At 34.3% G+C, this 16,037-nt stretch overlaps 1 long non-coding RNA gene across 1 annotated transcript in view; it reads left to right on the forward strand.

The window, feature by feature from the left end:
- LOC132693265 (uncharacterized) overlaps positions 1-14,535 on the forward strand; it is a 37,495-nt gene extending 22,960 nt beyond the window's left edge. The window contains exons 4-5 of the long non-coding RNA XR_013554888.1: positions 8,419-8,590; positions 14,387-14,535. This is a non-coding gene — a long non-coding RNA (uncharacterized LOC132693265). The remainder of the gene's footprint in view (positions 1-8,418; positions 8,591-14,386) is intronic.
- Positions 14,536-16,037: the final 1,502 nt, after the last annotated feature.

Below are 16,037 nucleotides of genomic sequence, written 5' to 3' on the forward strand. Positions count from 1 at the left end.
AATGACACACTGGACCAGAAGGACTTAACAGATATATTCAGAACATTTCATCCTAAAGCAGCAGAATATACATTCTCCTCCAGTGCACATGGAACGTTCTCCAGAATAGACCATATACTGGGACACAAATCAGCCCTATGTAAGTCCAAAAAGATTGAGATCATACCGTGCATATTTTCAGACCACAACGCTATGAAACTCAAAATCAACCACAAGAAAAAATTTGGAAAGGTAACAAATACTTGGAGACTAAAGAACATCCTACTAAAGAATGAATGGGCTAGCCAAGAAGTTAAAGAGGAAATTAAAAACTATATGAAAGTCAATGAAAATCATAAGACCACAACCTAAATCCTCTGGGATGCAGCAAAGGTGGTCATAAGAGGAAAGTGTACAGCAATCCAGGCCTTCCTAAAGAAGGAAGAAAGATCTCAGATACACAACCTAACCTTATGCCTTAAGGAACAGGGGAAAGAACAGCAAATAAAACTCCAAACCAGCAGAAGACAGAAAATAATAAAGATTAGAGCAGAAATTAATGCTATCAAAACGAAAAAAAACAGTAGAACAGACCAATAAAACCAGAAGCTGGTTCTTTGAAAGAATTAACAAAATTGATAAACCACTAGCCAGTTTGATCAAGAAGAAAAAGGAAAGGACCCAAATAAATAAAATAAAGAATTAAAGAGGAGAGATCACTACCAGCATAGCAGAAATGAAAACAATAATAAGAGAATATTATGAGCAATTATATGCCAATAAAATGGGCAATCTGGAAGAAATGGACAAATTCCTAGAAACATATACACTACCAAAACTGAAACAGGAAGAAATAGAAAATTTGAGCAGACCCACAACCAGTAAGGAAATTGAATTAGTAATCAAAAATCTGCCAAAAAAACGAGTCCAGGGCCAGATGGCTTCCTAGGCGAATTCTACCAAACATTTAAGGAAGAGTTAACACCTATTCCCTTGAAGCTGTTTCAAAAAATAGAAATGGAAGGAAAACTTTCAAACTCTTTCTATGAAGCTAGCATTACCTTGATTCCAAAACCAGAGACCCCACTAAAAAGGAGAACTATAGACCAATTTCCCTGATAAACATGGATCCAAAAATCCTCAACAAGACATTAGCCAACCGGATCCAACAATACATTAAAAAATTTATTCACCACGACCAAGTGGGATTTATACCAGGGATGCAGGGCTGGTTCAATATCTGCAAAACAATTAATGTGATTCATCACATCAATAAAAGAAAGGACAAGAACCATATGATCCTCTCAGTAGATGCAGAGAAAGCATTTGACAAAATACAGCATCATTTCTTGATAAAAGCCCTCAAGAAAGTAGGGAGAGAAGGATCATACCTCAAGATCATAAAAGCCATATATGAATGACACAACGCTAATGTCATCCACAATGGGGAAAAACTGAAAACTTTCCCCCTAAGGTCAGGAACAAGACAGGGATATCCACTCTCGCCACTGTTATTCAGTATAGTATTAGAAGTCTTAGCCTCTGCAATCAGACAACACAAAGAAATAAAAGGCATCCAAACTGGCCAGGAGGAGGTCAAACTTGGCAGACGACATGATACTCTATATGGAAAACCCAAAAGATTCCACCAAAAAACTGCTAGAATTCATTCATGAATTCAGCAAAGTTGCAGGATATAAAATCAATGCACAGAAATCAGTTGCATTCCTATACACTAACAATGAAGTGACAGAAAGAGAAATCATGGAATCCATCCCATTTACAGTTGTACCAAAAACCACAAAATACCTAGGAATAAATCTAACCAAAGAGGTGAAAAATCTATACGCTGAAAACTATAGAAAGCTTATGAAAGACCTTGAAGAAGACACAAAAAATGGAAAAAATTTCCGTGCTTCTACAAAGGAAAAACAAATATTGTTAAAATGTGGATACTACCCAAAGTAATCTACATATTCAATGCAATCCCTATCAAAATAACACCAGCATTCTTCACAGAGCTAGCACAAATAATCCTAAAATTTGTATGGAACAAGAAAAGATCCCGAATAGCCAAAGCAATCTTGAAAAAGAAAACCAAAGTAGGAGGCATCACAATCCCAGACTTCAAACTATACTACAAAGCTGTAATCATCAAGACAGTATGGTACTGGCACAAGAACAAACACTCAGATCAATGGAACAGAATAAAGAATTCAGAAATGGACACACAAACATATGGCCAACTAATCTTTGACAAAGCAGGATAGAATATCCAATGGAATAAAGACAGTCTCTTCAGCAAGTGGTGCTGGGAAATCTGGACAGTGACATGCAGAAGAATGAACCTGGACCACTTTCTCACACCATACACAAAAACTCAAAATGCATGAAAGACCTCAATGTAAGACAGGAAGCCATCAAAATCCTCGAGGAGAAAGCAGGCAAAAACCTCTTTGATCTTGGCCACAGCAACTTCTTACTCAACATGTCTCTGGAGGCAAGGGAAACAAAAGCAAAAATGAACTACTGGGACCTCATCAAGATAAAAAGCTTCTGCACAGAGAAGGAAACAATCAGCAAAACTAAAAGGCAACCTACAGAATGGGAGAAGATATTTGCAAATGAAATATCAGATAAAGGATTAGTATCCAAAATCTACAAAGAACTTATCAAACTCAATACCCAAAAAACAAATAATCCAGTGAAGAAATGAGCCAAAGACATGAATAGACACTTCTCCAAAGAAGACATCTAGATGGCCAACTGACACATGAAACAATGCTCAACATCACTCATCATCAGGGAAATACAAATCAAAACCACAATGAGATACCACCTTATACCTGTCAGAATGGCTAACATTAACAACTCAGGCAAAAACAGAAGTTGGCGACGATGCAGAGAAAGAGGATCTCTTTTGAATGTTGGTGGCAATGCAAGCTGGTGCAGCCACTCTGGAAAAGATAAGGAGGTTCCTCAAAAAACTAAAAATAGAACTACCCTACGACCCAGAAATTGCACTACTAAGCATTTATCCATTGGATACACGTATGCTGTTTCGAAGGGACAAATGCACCCCAGTGTTTATAGCAACACTATCGACAATACCCAAAGTATGGAAAGAGCCCAAATGTCCATCAATGGATGAATGGATAAAGAAGATGTGGTATATATACAGAATGGAGTATTACTCGGCAATCAAAAAGAATGAAATCTTGCCATTTGCAATGATGTGGATGGAACTGGAGGGTATTATGCTAAGTGAAATTAGTCAGTCAGAGAAAGACAAAAATCATATAGCTTCACTCATATGAGGACTTTAAGAGATGAACAGATGAACATAAGGGAAGGGAAACAAAAATAATATAAAAAGAGGGAGGGGGACAAAACAGAAAAGACTCATAAATATGGAGAACAAACTGAGTGTTACTGGAATAGTGGGAGGGGGGATAAGCTAAATGGGTAAAGGGACACTAAGGAATCTACTCCTGAAATCATTGTTGTGCTATAGGCTAACTAATTTGGATGTAAATTTAAAAAATAAATAAATAAAATTAACATTAAAAAAAATTTAAAAAAAAGAATCTACTTGTATTTAAATGGAAAGAAGAAAAACAAAATTGCTATACATCTCTGCCTCTTACAACCTTGATGTACTTTTTAATACATAGACTCTCTTTCTCTTAGACTCCTGATTACTTACAACATTTTCCTTGAAATTATTTTGTAATCTATAGTCAGAGTTTTACAAATTGCTTGTCTGATTGAGACCTCTTTATTCAAAACACTTAAAATACTTCTCAGTAAAATAAAGGGCAAATTGATAGGCCCATTATTAAATAGCCTTAGACTGGCCTCAATGTATCTTTCCAGAGTAATTCCCTTAGTCAATTTATTCAGCATATATTTATTTTCCTGCATTCACAGACATTGACCCAAACTCTAACTAACTAAAGGGTTGATATTCCCTTGAATGAGTTTTACAATTTTGTACAACTATAGTTGAATTTATCTGGAATACCATTCTTTTATTGTTTTTTGTTCTTGATTGGTTTACTTAAAAAGTCACCTTAAAGATACTTTCTTTTAATAGTTTTCTGATTACCTCAGCTGAAAATATGTCTCCCAACTCCAAATTCTTATATTACTTTTTTAGAGACATTTGTATGGCTTGTACTATTTTGACTTTTAATGACTAATGTTTAAACCTTAGCTTTCTAGTGTGTTAGCTACTGGTAATCAAGAAAGGGGTGCTCTGTCTCTATCACATATAGCAAAAAGTTGTTACACATTTTTTCAAAGAACTAGTGAATGAATCATTTATTCTGGATTGTTTAAAATCCAGGCTCTCTTATGATTGAGAAAAGAACAAATACAGTCAGTTCATTTGTTTTGTATTCTATTTTCTTTCATTTCTACTTTCATTCTACTCAGAATAGATTTAGAATCTTTTTTGTGTGTGTTCCATGTGTTTTTCGACTTACATCTTTGTATAAAAGGTGTTTCATTATGTTACAATAAAAAAAAACACATAACCATGATGTCTAATGTTTTCATGGATTTAGAAGTTTGTATAGGTACTAATAAACAATTTCTATCACTTTAGTATTCCTTTAGGTATTTGGTGAATATTATTGACCATTGTATTTTATGCATTGTGTAGTGTGTGCTGTTGCTTAGCTGTTTCTTTTCATTAACAACTTCTTTTTTCCTTCTTCTGTGAAACATTGGAGATTTTCATATAAAAATAAAATTTATAACATTTTCCAACTTCCTAACACAGGCAAATCTTTAGATTATTAATTATTAAAAAAGCAAGAACATATGCCTCCTTATTAATTAAAAAACATTAACATGAGATACACTACTGGGGTGCCTGAGTGGCTCAGTTGGTTAAGCGTCTGACTTCGTCTCAGGTCATGACCTCATAGTTCATGAATTGAAGCCCTGCATCTGGCCTTGTGCTGACAGCTCAGAGCCTGGAGCCTGCTTCAGTTTCTGTGTCTCCCTCTCTCTCTTCCCCTCCCCTGCTTGTACTCTCTCTCTCTCTCAAAAATGAATACATATTAAAAAAAATTATAAAATAAAATAAAATAAGATGCACCACTGACATGTAAAGGCTAAGACTGAACTAAGGCAAAATCAATTCTATTATATTGCCAAAAGCACCACCTCTTTGCCAATATGGAAAATATATAAATCCAACATATCAAATGAAAGCGGAGTAATGAGAAACTCTATCTGAAAGAAATTTGAACTTATTTTAGGTGTAGTTCTTTGAAAATCATAAAGGAAATAAAGATGGATGATGTCCAGTGTTATCAACAAAAGAAAGTGAGAAGTCCCTAGTTCAAAGAACACCTTATTTTAAAAAAAGAATACTTATTAATGTTAAAAATTTCTTGGGGCGCCTGGGTGGCTTGGTCGGTTGAGCGTCCGACTTCAGCTCAGGTCATGATCTCACGGGCCGTGAGTTTGAGCCCCGCGTCGGGCTCTGTGCTGACAGCTCAGAGCCTGGAGCCTGTTTCAGATTCTGTGTCTCCCTCTCTCTCTGCCCCTCCCCTGTTCATGCTCTGTCTCTCTCTGTCTCAAAAATAAATAAAAACGTTAAAAAAAAAATTTCTTATTTTACTGAAATATTCTGAAACACTATGTTCTTTCCCTCTAATGTTCTTAAATTGAAAGTATTGAAAGAATCGACATTGCCTCCCTTCTCTGTGTTAGAAGGTGCTCCACCTTTTCTTCAAATAGGCCATTTGTTCCCATGTTCTCCTATTCTGGCTAGAATAACATGAGTAAGCTGTCATAAAGTACTGACAGAGGCCAAATCCTTAAATTTCAGCTAATTTTACCAGACACTCCAGGGTAAGTCACAAATATTATTATTTTCTTAAATGTCTCAAATCATTATAATCTAGTTGTCAGGAGTGTAGAGTAAAATTATAACTATTCTGAAATAGTGAGAGAGATGATACCCAATAACAAATATTATAATACTTCCAGATGGATCTTTACATCTTTGCTTTCTTGGTAACACACAGGTTCTCCATAATATCAGGCATGAGTAGATAAAAATAACCTTGTTAAATCAGATAATTTTTACATATTATATAAGGACAAGGTGAAGAAGAAAGATTGTAAGGTAGATATTTACATTTTTCAACAGGTAGTTTCAATTAATGGGTGAAGAAATTCAGACTGCTGGATATTATATATCTAATTCCATCATCAATATGGAAGGACATATTAAGTAAAAGCATATTTTTATTCCGTGCTTAACACACACACACACTTTTCTATCTTGGGTAAAATTATGAATGTCAGAAAAATTCCTTGGTGTCATGAACTTCAATTCTTATGAACAGAAAAACAAATCATTTAAAAAGCAAAATAAGAACAAATAAAGACAAAGTATGAAAACTGCAGACTAGTAATGTGAAAGTGCTTATTCTGATACAGTGATTTTTTGAATAACTGGGATATAAATAATGAACAGTGATTATTCATTTTAAGCTTTGAAATAATTTTAAGCTTAGGAAATAATCCCCGATTTAAAAAAGTTTGGCAAGGTTCCTAGCAAGAAAATTTGATGCTTTCAATGAGTGGAAAGAAACTAGAGAATCGAAGAAGGATACATGGTAGCTTCAGAGGGTGAAGCAGGATCAGTAAATAAAAGGGGTTTCTCTCGCAAAAGGAAATATTTTACTATTGATTCTACTTGTAATGCAAAATCAGTAGAGGGTTTGAAGAAGGAGGTAGCATAATGGTTTTTTATATTTTATAAATATCTTTCTGACTGTTGTGAGAAACATTTGGGAGGAATAAGAATGGAAGCAATAAAAAAAAAATTAGCCCTGAGAAGACATTATAACAGTCTGGACTAAGATGTCTGCATCCCAGAATGGGACAAAATAATGGACTTGCTCTGCAATGGAAAGTGATGTAATATTTCTATCTTGGATATTGGTAATGGTTTTCTTCGCCGAAATGAAGCCCCATCTGAAGAAAATTATTATGTTGCCCTTAATGCTTCCATATAATTCCATTAACGGATAATTTAAATCTTTATAGTGATGATAATTATAGTTAACTTATATTTATAAATATCTGATAATTATAAATCTATAGACTAATTATTACAAATTGTCCACTTGAAGATATATTTATTATCTTGTTTGATCTATACATTGCTGAGATAAATCTTATGTAGGTTTAGATTCATGACAACATTAAAAAGAAGATTTTATGTGTAAATATACAGATATCTGATTACCTCTGAAAACTTTGGGAATATTTAGTGACCCGAATCTATATTCTTTCATTCCTACAAGAAACAATTGTTGGAACCAAATAACAGAAATCTATTAAACTGGTGCTTAACTCTCCAAATTACCACACTGTTTTCCTTTCTTTCTTTTTCTTACCTGAATACTGTTGACATTATTTTCATATACTTTGCATATCAAATACTATAAGAAAAAGACCAAATAAAACTAATCCTGGAAGAAGAATACTTTGAACTGAAAGCATGCATATATATATATATATATATATATATATATATATATATACCCATTCTCAAAAAGATAGCTAGATTATTTCTATGGTTTGATAAATCAGTATACTTCTCCTTTGTTTTCAAGGAGAAAGTTTTGTTATGAGAATTCTATTTTGCATTTTTGCATTTTTAATTTATTGCTATTTCACTTAGTGTTGATTCATGTCAGTGGAAGTTGTCACCATAACTGAATTCAATTAGCCTTTTTATCCCTTGTCCTCAGATTCTGTTGTGAAAAGCCAATAAATCATGTGATGTCACAATTATAACATTGTACAAATAATAACCAGGCTCTTGCAGTATATGACATTCCTTTTATGAACTATAAAGAGTAGGGCATATGAATAATAAGAAAAAGTCTTTCTACCATATTTTCTCTGAATTAGCACACAACTGACAGACTTCTCATGTATGAAGTTTCTACCAGCCAAAATAGTTAGGTAATTGCTTATTAAAATGAATAAAATTGGGCCTGGGAGTGACATCATTCTTTCCCCCAGACCCACTGACATGTTTGTTTCACTAGAAATTGCATTCATATACAAAATCTGAAGCTCACGAATAAAGTGATTTGCACAAGACCAAATGAGTTTCAAAAAGTGGAAGTAGGATTTGGGTACAAGTTTTTGTTGTTGTTGTTGTTGTTGTTGTTTATTTTTTTCTGTTACAACACCTTGCCTGCAGTGAAGATCCTCCCTGATCCCAGCATCTTTTAACTCTTAAAAAAGTAAGTCCTGTTTCAGGCAAGATAGGCTACATTATGCTGCACTAGAAAACAATGCTACATTTCAGTGGTTTACAATGAAGGTTTATTCTCACCCACTCTACATGTTCATAGTGTTTTGACTAAGGGTTTATTCTTCTTTGTGCTTTTTCAGGACCTTGGTTGATGTAGCAGTTCTCTTTAAAGCATTTTCCTATCACAAAAGCAGAATAGAAGGAAAATATATCAACCATGAACTGGCTCTTCAGGTTTCTGTTCAGAAGCGACAAATGTCACATTTCACTAGCCCCGGAAAATCATCTCATGATGTCTGAGAGGAACGATTGGTATGTATTATCATCTCAAGGAAAGTGATACTGAATATTTTGGGGCAATATAGTCTGCCAGGAAACCATTACAGAAATTACACACTCAGAAAATATGCACCGGAAGAAATCATAAAATAACAGATAATGATTGAATCAATGAATATCACATAGTGAAATCTGAGAAGACGTTTTAGGTCAGAAATGCAGGCTATAATCAGAATGTAAATGGACATGGCTGACAGAGTATGGGGACAATTCTGTAACTAGAAAACTCGAACAATGTTAAAATGCTAAGAATCTTCAAGATGAGCTTTACAAAACATTTACCAATGTTGAGTAAATAACAAATTAAATTAATTGAAACATGTAAAATATATGAGTGATAGTAAGGGAGAAATTGTAAAGCAATATACTTGTCATATTGCAAAGCTCTTCAGATGCTAACAGTAAAGGGAGAAGGCAAATGTAGAGTTGCTATTAACTCTACAGCAAATAGAGTTGCTATTAACAAATACATCAAAACTATCAATATTTTCTCTCAAAATGTGTTCTTTTAAGTTTAAAAATGAATTTTTTTTTCTTCCTGCAGTCTAGACACAAAGGAAAATCACTGAACTCAGGTCCTTATGAATGTTTCTCTTTTCCAAATGAGGTTTTCTATTGCTAATCATTTTGAATGCCTGCCAGATCACTTGGACTCTTAATCGGCAGGACAACACAGATGTCTGTGTGCCACTGAACAGCTTTCAGGTGAAATAACATCCCAGGCAAAAAGTAGAATTGACATCCAGCATGCTGATGAAAACTATAGGACTTACAATTCATCAACTGAATAACATTTGAGCAAGCAGCCTTTTCAAAAAATAAATATTTTTCTCCAATAGGTCATCATATATCATGCTAGAAACTTGGAAACTTACTTTTAAGACAATTTAGCAGTTTGTCTCTTTCCATATACCAAAGATGTACCTTTCTAAATTTAGAATGCTTAGTGGATTTTATGAAAGATTTGCCATATTTTGTGCTTTAATCTTTTTTATGATTCTTGAAACCCTTGTTATTTTTTTCTTTTGCATTTAATAAAACTTAGCAGCAAGCAAAAAATCACATTTCCACACCACTGTTTATTGCATTAAAAAAGACAGCGTATTCATTTCAACGCTCTTAGCACATGGGTAGAGTTCCTATGTACCAGGTGGGCATAATTAGGTTGGAATGTGGTTTGGCTGACAAATTATTTCCTATTGGATGCATAATGCCTCTGTAGCATCCCCACAGAAAAGGAAATAAAAGGAAATATTATTGAGAAGCTTTTGGAAAATATTTGATAGGCAACCATGGTTAGATTTATGCAAATATAGCTTTAAAAACTCCAACATTCTGAGGCCATGTAATTAAGGAGAACGGAGATTGTTTTAATGAGAAAATTTCTAAAATTGGTCACTAAAGTAAAAGGATTTGATAAATTTAATCTTGATAGTTGATGTACTGAATTGTTCTCTTTCATTGACAGGTTTGTAAATCATTTAGCCAGCAAAGCAGTTGCATGATAACAAAGTTGATATAAATAATAATTGATTTTATATTAGCCCAGCAAACTGGCTCATTTATTTTGTTATGGAAGCAAGAATCACTTGTTTCAACAATTACTCATACCAGTAATTAGATGAGAAGACATAAAACGGAATCCTTATTCAAAAAAATAAAGAAAAAAAAGCAAAACAAAACTTCTGAAAGCCAATGAAAATAAATTTTGGAACAACAAGGGAATATTACTATGCAGGCAAGCAAAGTTTAAGATGAGCTGCACGGTCTATTTCGCAGTCAAGGCTAGCATATACTTGGGCATATGGAGAGACACTTAGGAAAACAGTTTTCTCTGCCATCCTGGTTCCTGGTGGCTCTTGATAACAATTGTTGAAACTTAAATTTTAAACCTTGAACTGATTATAAAAGTTTCCTTGTTTGAAAACTTTTGATAACTTTCACAAATGTAAATATCATATTATAATTTTATCAATCACCATTAAAACTCAAATTGATATTTTCTTGGTTACACTGTGACTGTATATTTTATGCCAATTTAAAGTACAATTATCAGCCTTCCTATAAAGCTTTATTGGAGATAAATAAATTTATGAACCATACTAAGAGTAGATTAAGCAAAATATAGATGCAATAAAATATTATGAAGATAATGTCTATATTACTAAAGTGCCTAGATAAGGAATATTCCAGATAGCTGTGTTTTATAATTTCTCAATCACCAAATTAATAAATGACTTCATTTGTTTCATAATATTTACCCTAGTATTTCAAAAAAGGGACATTGTGGAAAATGTGATTATAATTCATATTTGAAAGGCAAGCGCAAGGGGCAATTCCAGAAAAGGTGAAAAATAATCTTAAATGTAAGCGTAATACATGATGGCACTCTACTGGATAAACTGATGTCCAAGTCTAAAGCACATAATTGTTCTCGAGTCCTGCGACTATATTTTAATCATGGATTATGTAGTAATAATTTCTATGTCTTACCTTATTTCCATACCTATCAAAGAATCTTATAATTATAGCAGGATCAATGGCAATTGATACTGGTCTTCATTTGGAATATCTTCCAAATGAGCCCTCATTAAAGGCCTTGGTGCAGGCAAGTATATTGGTTGATGATGCCAGAAAGCAAAAGTGAGGACTTAGATAAGACAAGACTGGGAAAAGCTAATAAAGGGTGTGTTGAGGGAGTTATTGCTGTTGGTGAATAAATCTCAATTCTGCTGAGATGTTTCAGAGAAGAAGCGTTACAGTCATCTTGCTTGGACCTGAGTGACATTAACCTCTCACTCTCCCAACAGTCTACCTGTTGGAAACAGTCTACCTGTTTCCGCACTGTGGCGGATGAAGCTCCCTGGAGACACAGCCCTCAGGCAGAGAAGACTGATAAGGAGCATACAGCCACTATAAGTGCTGAAAAGATGGGGGTTGGGGGTGAGGGGAATCCACAGCATTTGCTACTGTATCATTGGAAGAATTCATAAGAATAATTTAAAATACTTTTGTTACAATATGAAATTCATGCTATTCTCAGAAAGAAAAAGTGGCTTTCCCTTCATGAGTGTATACATATAGCTAAATTATTACTTAATTTTTAATATATATTTATTTATTTTGAGAGAAAGAGAGAATAGGAGAGGGAAAGAGAGAGAGGGAGGGAGAGTGAGAATCCCAAGCAGACTCCCCACTGCTAGTGAGGAGCCCAATACGGGGCTGAAATTTACAAACCATGGGATCATGACCTGGGTCAAGATCAAGAGTCAGATGCTTAACCGACTGAGCCACCCAGGAGCCTCTATTACATTTTTTTCCATCTTACACAAACACACCCAATTTTTTCAAAGAAACTATAAAATCAGCTTTCTTAATATATCTCAAGATTTCTTTTCTCTCACAATCATCTACAGCTGTTGAATTTCAGTTCCTCATCAATTTTCAATTAGAATACCATGCTTCCTGCTTTGTGTTTTTCCCTGATTCCATCTTTCCTCTTCTTATATCATCTTACATTACACTCTCAGATATTTTAAATAATATAACAAGGATGTAACTCACTACCTTTAAAATTCTGTGGTTCCTCATTGCATTCTAAATGGTGTCACATATGCAGCCTTTTCTTAATTGTTCCATACAGATTTTTTTCCAATGTATCCCATCATACGACTTTCTTCGCATAGTTCTTATTCCATCCATAAATAAGTTACACTTAGTGAACCTTAATTTATTTTTCCTTCTCGTCTCTATAAAATGATTAGATCTCTGTCCTTTCATGTGAAGATGACTTCTCATATAAAAATGTGTTCTTTCTTGCTTTTTTCTTGTTTGCTTTCTTCCCTCCTTCCTCTCTTCCCTTCCCTTCCCTTCCCTTTCTATTTTATTTTAAAGCTTTTTTTCTTCTGTTTTTTGTATTAACCCACTTCCTTCTTTTGTATTTTTTTTTTAGTTTTTATTTAAATTCCAGTTAACATATAGTATATTATTAGTTTCAGGTGTATAATTTAGTGATTCAACTCTTCCATACAACACCTCGTGCTCATCACAGCAAGTGCCCTCCTTAATCCCCACCACTTATTTCACCCATCTCCCCACACACCATCCTTCTCATAACCTTCAGTTTGTTCTCCATAGTTAATAGTCTGTTTCTTGATTTGCCTCTCTCTCTCACTTTTCCTTTTGCCCCTTTGTTTTATTTCTTAAATTCCACTTATGTGTGAAATCAAATGGTATTTGTCTTTGACTTATTTCACTTAGCATAACACTAGCTTCATCCATGTCATTGCAAATGGCAAGACTTCATTCATTTTTATTGCTGAGTAATATTCCATTGTATGTGTATAGCATCTCTTCTTCATGCATTCAACAGGCAATGGACACTTGGGCTGTTTCTATAATTTGGCTATTGCAGACAATGCTGCTAAAAATACTGGGGTACATGCATCCCTTTGAATTAGTATTTTTTTTGTATTCTTTAAATAAATACCTAGTAATGTGATTGCTGGATCATTGGGTAGTTCTATTTTTAACTTTTTGAGGAATCTGTATACTTTTTTCCAGAGTGGGTGCACCAGTTTGCATTCCCACCAATAGTGCAAAAGGGTTCCTCTTTCTACATATCCTCACCAAAATCTGTTGTTTCTTGTGTGGTTGAGTTTAGCCATCCTGTTAGATGTGAGGAGATATCTCACTGTAGTTTTGATTTCTATTTCCACAATGATCAGTGATGTTGAGCATCTTTTCAAGTGTTAGTTGGCTCTCTGCATGTCCTCTTTGGAAAAAAAATGTTTATTCATGTCTAATTTTTAACTGTATTATTCATTCTTGGAGTATTGAGTTTAATAAGTTCTTTATAGATTTCAGATACTGACCCTTTATCAGATATGCCATTTAGAAATACCTTCTCCCATTCCAAAGGTTGTATTTTAGTTTTATTGATTGACTCCTTTGTGATGCAGAATGTCTAATTAGGGTTCTTTCTATCTTGGGTTGACTGAGGTATGAATACATTCTACACTGACAAGGGCCTACATTGCAAATATTTTACTTTCAAGTAAAGTAAATAGACAAGGACTAGAAACATGACTTTTGAAAGTCAAAGGCACATGGGGACCATAAATAGGATAAAGTTGTGACACTGGCAGAGGAGTTTTAAGTAAGATTTCATTGGAGATAGTGACCAGCATTCTAAATATCTCATACCTTCATCAAGTAGGAGGGTTTGGGGGTGTCTTCATTTCATTTCCAGCCAAATGAGAACAGCATTAATTGGGTGACTCAGAAAGGCAAGTTGAAGGACCACAGAGGACAGATATATGACTCCAACTGAAGACACTGAGAAAACAAGAGATCAACTGCTAGCAGCCATATAAGCAGACAAAGAATAAGTGTACCCCCCTCCCCCCATATTATATATATTTCATTTAGGCAATATCAAAGGGTATTTCCTTAGCATTTTATATTAGCCAAATGGAAAGACAGAAACTTGAAAGAATTGTAAACACTTGTAGGAAAAGTTTATATAAACTGGGCCAGGGAAAGAAAACAGAATTCGATGGGGAGTCACTGGCCAGAGCCGAATGCATCACTCATGTCAAAGGAAATGCAGGTAAGCGATCTCCACCAGTGGAGAGTTCCTCAAAAGCCATTAAAGCACCCTCAAAAGAGAGAGATTTAAACACTTCTGGGCTCATAGATTTCAAGGGGATGTGGAAATAATGCTGGCTAAAAGTAATTTTTGTGCGTCTCCTAACTCTGTTTCCGCAGACCAACCCCAATGTGGTCAGAAACCGCACTTGGCAAGCTGACAGAAGAGATTGGGTGGAAAGAGAAGGCTGACCACATCCCTGTCCTTGACCACAGATGACCCAAGAGGAACAGGTTAACATTTGCATGGGAGTGGGCATTCCAATGACCAAAGTAAGAACATTTAACGACTGAAGGAAAATATGAGTCTTCATTACATAAAAGTAACCTGAAAAGTCATGAGGCTCATCTGCATTTTCCTCTGGGAACAGAATAAAATCTTTTCTCCTGAATATATTTGAAACAAGTTAGGTAAACAAAGAAAAGTTACTCAACTACATGACATGAGCCTTGTCAGATAAAAATGCATAATTTGCACACAGAATAGAAGGAAAGAATTATAGGATTATTATAATTTGGAAAAATAATTACTTTTCTCAGGTTACTAACATTATTTGGTGTTATTTTGTTGTCTTCAATTATTTGCCATTATTTAAAAGTGCTAGTTGTCAATTCATATTTCCTGAGTTTGAATCCTACATTCTTGTTTTATTAGATACGTAGCTATTAGAAACTTTATAAGGCCTATTTTCATTATATCTAAAGTGTGGGTAAAATGGTACTTATTCCATTACGGAATTTTGGAGGTGTTTAAATGGCTCAGACTGCTCTATTGTTATTATAATAAGCTTTCAGTTAATGTTACTATTACTATTTATATTTTACATAAAACCTAGAAGTCCTATTCTTTGTTAATGCTTTTCTTTGAGCTCCTACTAAGAAAAACTTTAATCATCTCCCCCAAATAAATCAACGAGAAATTTGCAATATCATAGAGACATCAACAGTCTTTTATCAGAAAATTATAGCCCTGGTTAAATGTGTAGAGCGGCAATTTCTTAGACATTTTAAAGAGGTTCAAAGATATAAATAAACATGGTATTTCCGTACTTATCATCTGTGTCAGTTCTCTGTCCTTGTTGATAATCTTCCCAAGGATGTGGTCAATATTCAGTGCTTCAAACTTCAGTGTTGAAGAAAAAGTCGAGTGTATACTCCTTGTACCAAGCTAGAGAGCTAAGGATATTATAATGGGATTGGCAGATCAGCTCCTTCAATGCTGCTGAAGCTGGGCATTACCCTGAAATTTTATCCCCAGGGAGTATCTATGGGTTCTTGACAATAGGCCAGATGTCCAAAGGCAGATCTAAAAATATATATTCCCCAGACCCCGCTATTTTCTCTACTGTGGAGGGGTAAATACATTTATAAAATTTTATTTCTGGGCCTGTGCTTTGTAAGTACGAACAAGTCATGGAGTGGTTTGTGCTTTTTCCTCTTAGAACTTCTGTTTTAAAGCCTGAATATAAATATAGTGATTAAGGTATTAACACTATGTAGGTTAAAGAGTTTAAAAAGCTGAGAAGTTGGATTTGTTGCTGCTTTTTCTCTGCAGCCAGACCTCACTTGAGATATTCAGAAATGTATATAAATGAATACACGATAGCATCTCCTATAAATGTATCATTTCAACACTTCAAATATTTTATTACAAATGTATTTTTCCATACTTTATATCTTGTCATATGCTATTTTCTAAAATTATTAAGAATGCTTTTATAACCATAAACAAAACTGGGAATAAAATCTTTGAAACAAGATAATTTGAGTA

This window comes from Panthera onca, chromosome B1 (assembly GCF_046562875.1).
Source record: "Panthera onca isolate mPanOnc1 chromosome B1, mPanOnc1 haplotype 2, whole genome shotgun sequence".
In the NCBI taxonomy this organism is placed as follows: domain Eukaryota; kingdom Metazoa; phylum Chordata; class Mammalia; order Carnivora; family Felidae; genus Panthera; species Panthera onca.